The sequence below is a fragment of the Phalaenopsis equestris genome, unplaced genomic scaffold (genome assembly GCF_001263595.1).
Source record: "Phalaenopsis equestris unplaced genomic scaffold, ASM126359v1 Scaffold000002, whole genome shotgun sequence".
Lineage (NCBI taxonomy): Eukaryota > Viridiplantae > Streptophyta > Magnoliopsida > Asparagales > Orchidaceae > Phalaenopsis > Phalaenopsis equestris.
In genome coordinates this window covers 68,777,658-68,782,429 of record NW_018164444.1, presented here as the reverse complement: position 1 = coordinate 68,782,429, position 4,772 = coordinate 68,777,658, and the positions used below count along the sequence as shown (strand labels likewise).

At 37.4% G+C, this 4,772-nt stretch overlaps 1 long non-coding RNA gene across 1 annotated transcript; it reads right to left on the bottom strand.

Annotated features, from left to right (window-relative positions):
* Nucleotides 1-665: 665 nt before the first annotated feature.
* LOC110033271 lies at nt 666-3,761 on the bottom strand. Its single transcript, XR_002294925.1, has 3 exons — nt 3,641-3,761; nt 2,519-3,047; nt 666-691 (listed from the first exon to the last, which is right to left on the bottom strand). It is a non-coding gene; the product is annotated as an uncharacterized LOC110033271 (long non-coding RNA).
* Between the last annotated feature and the right edge of the window lie 1,011 nt (nt 3,762-4,772).

Genomic DNA, 4,772 nt, shown 5'->3' with positions numbered 1-4,772 from the left:
CTCAAATCTTTAAGCTACTGCACATAATTAAAGGTCTGTTTGGGACAGTTTATTTGGTACGGTGAAGTTTTGAAAACACACCTGGACTGTTTTTGTAAACTACATTTTGGCAGTTTATGCGTTTTGAAAACGCTGAAAGCGGTATTTTTACATGCGGTGACAACTTTCTGGGAGCGCTCCGAATTTTTCAAAAAAATAAAAAATTTCTAATTATCACCGCACCTAGTTTATCAGCATATTATTTAATAAGTTGCAGCTGCTTGTTTGAGGAAGTTTCACTTTTCACATAAGCTCGCTTGAACGCAACATCTGAAAAAACTACGTTATGAATTTAAATTTAATAAAGTGATATTACTGTTTCAATATAAATTTTACATTTTCTATTATTCATAAAGTTTTGACTATAAAAAGCATACCATGGAAACATCGGAGTGTCGTTCGAAAAAGCAGATCGGAGGCTAGAGTCATGATCCCAAAATGACAAATAAAATATTGCAGCAAACTAAGGGTCGGTTTGGGGCGGTTATTGATTATTTATAATCTGCTGATAAGCTAATTATTCTGATAATCTGCAGATTATCAGAATAAGATTATCAGAATAAGTTGGTTTGCTGTTTGGGGAAGCTTATTCAGAATAGCTTATTGATAGTTGTTGCTGGATAAATGACCATTTTGCCCCTGTTTGGTGAAACTGTTTGCAATAAAACTGTATGAGAAAAATAATACACAGAACATAAGCCTCAAACTGTTATAGATCGGTTAAAAAAATAGAATACACAGCTCAGTTTCTCGTAAGTATCAGAAGAAGGAAATGTAAATACGAAATTTTGGGTAAATACATAAAATTATGTGGTACGTATCTAAATTTCTCAATTGTATAACCTCCTAAACTTATGTAGCATATATAGCATAGCCTATAATGGTTTCCATTATAATGATAAACAACATTCAAGTCAAACACTAGAGGACACCCAAACATGGATCGGTCAACTCCCATCCAAATCTAGTTGCACAAACATATTAGCTTTTATTCTCTAATAACACTCTACAATAATAACCACTTTCAAAAGCCAATCACAAAATAAAAGCAAAGTATAAAAATATAACAATCTATATTCACCAAAATACTCCAAAAAAAAAATTATGTATAAACAATATCATTTTCCTTCCAAATTGTTTCAATTCAAAATAATGTTTGAAAAAACAATGAATTTAACATATTCCAACAATGAATTTAACGGATTCCATCAATTAATTGGATGGAATTAGAAATCAATATTAATTTTAAACCCTAAAAGCATCTTCAAAGTCCTTCAAATGTGATGATTCCAATTTCCACATAAAATAATTGAAAACAAAAAAAAAAAATTCTTCAAAATACTAAAAAATTTCCATTTTTAACCACCAAAGAGCAGTCCAAAAACAAACAAAAACACTTCTTAAATATATAAATGGAATCCATTTCCTTGACAAATTGATTGATGTTAGAAAACATGTTCTTTAAAACAATGAATTTAATATGATGCATTTTAAAAATTAATAATATTTTAAAACAAAACAAACGCTTTCAATTCCTCAAATGTGATGATTTCAATTGACCGCACAAATTAATAAAAAAACAAAATAAATAATAAAAACGAAATCACCATCTTCTAAAACATATTTTCTCTATAAGCAAGAAAATATGCCCTAATAAGTACCCGAAATAACCCAAAAATAAAGACTGCGGGTTATCTGTGGGTTATTTCGGGATTATTGAAAATAACTCAGAAATAACCTGAAAATAACTCAGGAATACCCTGCGCCGCACGTAGAGCTACGTCAGGAGTCCGCACAAAAAAATTTTTACCCCTAAAGATAGTCGCAAAAAATGAAGCAACACACCAAACACTCTCAATTTATATCAACCAAAGAACAATCCAAATCCAATCAAAAATCATTTTTTGAAGGTATACAAGCATCCATTTCATCAAGTTTAACGAGGGATCATTGCCTAGCTTCGGTGTGTGTAGAACGAAAAATTATTCCATACGGATCGGACACCGCACGCATCTTGCGTTGGGTGTCCGATCTTGATTCGTAAATCAGGTGATTTACGGTCAGAATGTATTTCGGTGCGCCCCACCTAATTTTTTTTAAGAAAAAAAAACTAAAATAATCATGATCTCAGATCACCGTGATCTACGGTCAGGATCGGGCACCGCATGCAGAGATGCATACGGTGTCCGTATGCAATAATTTCTCGTGTAGAACACATGAATCGGTTTTGTGGAGAAACCACTGTCTCCACTATTCGTGGATCCTTGTATTTAGAAAACAATTTCTGTGAATGTTAAACATACTAAAATCTTTAATTTGTTTCTCTGCAGCCAGAATCAATGATGAATTCATTTTCTTATGCAAAAAAGAGCTTAAAATAAAAACACCATTTATTCTCTATCTATAAACAACAATCAACCCTTTAAAAAAATTAGCAACACAAATGCAAACGATTGAGAGATTTGGAGAAATGCATTACCGACACTTGATGCGCAGTTAGCGGAAGAAAACTCGGAAACTGCCGATTCAATAAGCGTATTCGAGCCCCAAATCCTCGCTTTGAGAAATCACTTCGCCTCAAAATTTTCCAAGCCTCAGATCCAGAGCTTGCAGACAACGAAGCGCAGGAGAGTGTGCGTGAACGTTTTGAATGTTGTGAATAACAACTAGGGTTAAGTTTCAAGGTGAGGATGAAAGACAGGTAAGCGGCTCCAATGGAAAGAGAAAGCAGGTGGCGATAAAACGAAGCTCAACGGCGAACGTGATACCCGAATTCAGGGAGGCGAGGGCGAGGGAAAGCAGTCGAATGTTACCTCATTTGTGTCGACCTCCGCGAGGGTGAAGAAGGCAAGATGGGGGAGGGCGAGGGGGAGTAGGGAGGGCACGAGAGGAATTACTCACCCTAACGCGCGAAGCAATGCAGGACGGGGCTCCTTTCCGGCTTCGATTTCTATTAACGAAATTTTTAAGTTCGTCGTTTGGCTTAGCTGCGCTATCCCAGAAAGAAGCTGTTGCAGGGAAACAGTTGTGAGGAAACTGACTGTATGTTTGGTACAACTATGTGAAAATAGTTGTGAGACAGCTGTTTCTGACTTCGATTTCTATTAACGAAATTTTTAAGTTCGTCGGAGCGGCACGAATGAGTGGGGTGAACGTGTTTTTGAAATGTGGTATGTGTTTGGCTTAGCTGCAGCTGCGCTATTCCAGAAAACTGTTGCAGGAAACAGTTGTGAGGAAATTGACTATATGTTTGGTACAACTATATGAAAATAATTGTGAGACAGCTGTTTCTGGAAAAATTACCATTGTGTATTTGTTTGATAAAACAGTCTAAAAGAAAACTGTAACAACTACATTTTTGAAACTTCTAAAACATAAATTCATTTCTAAACAGAATAGACAGTTCATATACTCTCACTTAATAGTAAATCCCGAAAGAACTAAAAAAAAAGAAATAAAATTAATAAAATTACAAGTAAAATAAAAAAAAAATTATAATATCAATAAGGATTTGATGTATTAGAATAAAATATGTGCAAATTTCTGGTACCTATATGCAAATTTCTAAACTAGAGTAAATCTATTCCAAGCAAAAACCAACCTCATGAGGATGAAAATGCCGAGGAAGTAGCGGCTTTAAGGTTGAGGAGAGAACGACTCTGGTGGGAAGAAATTGAAAGGGGGAGTACGTGGTTCTTTTTATGCATCAGAGGGGAAGTCACATAACGACGGATCCATATCTTTCTCCAGATCTCACGTCGCCATCGAGGGATCGTAGTATTTGCGGCTTTGTTTAGGTTTGGGGCTTGTTTGTAATCCTCACAGTCGTTGATCCCGTCGATGCCTTCTTCTCGGGCAAGATCCTCGCGACTTGCTCACTAGAGAAGAGGGGAAGAGAAGATAGAAGATCCGATCGAGGCAGCAGGGTAAAAAAATACGTGAAACGCCGGGCCATGGGGTATAACCAGCGGCCCGCTTTTTGTTGAAATCCGACCGCGCGGTCACTTGAAGCTCCACCGCAGCTGCGCCAAACTGTCGAAAACAGCAGCAACTTGCCGCGCTGCTCTCCTACAGCCGCGCCAAACGGACCCTGAGTTTGCAGCATTTTCATATCACCACCGCACCCCCAATTAGCTCCCCGAAACAGCCCCTAACTTCGACCAATATTTTCTCAATTGTTTCTGCGACATAGCTTAGATTAGACACATCCTCAATGTTCCAAGAGAATCTAAGCCCTCTAACATGCAGGCTAATATTATTACATCAAAGCATAAAAAACCAAATTTTCTTTACAACCCTCCTAAAATACAAAACTCGATCAAAAACCTCCATTTTCCTACATTTCACCTCTCCAAAACAATCCGCACCTAACCCAAAACAAAAAGCACTAAAACACAAGAGATCCTCACCAGATCCTCCTTTTTCACCATCTCAAGATCTAAAATATTCAGTATCTCACAACTGCATAACTGTGCATGTAATAAATAAATGAACAAGATGATCTGTCCACTTCGTGCAGGAAAAACGCCTTTTTTTTTTCTCTGAAAGGCCAAACGACGCCCATGGCCGCGCCTGTCACAATTTCTCTCACCGAATATTCGCACGAGGAATATGACAGCCTACTGGCTTCCACTCCGAAACAGCCAAACAATGCATTCAATGGCCCCCGCGCTGTTTGGCACGGCGCTAACGGGCGTTGGCGTTGGCTGCCGTCCGCCAAAGCTTTTAACTTT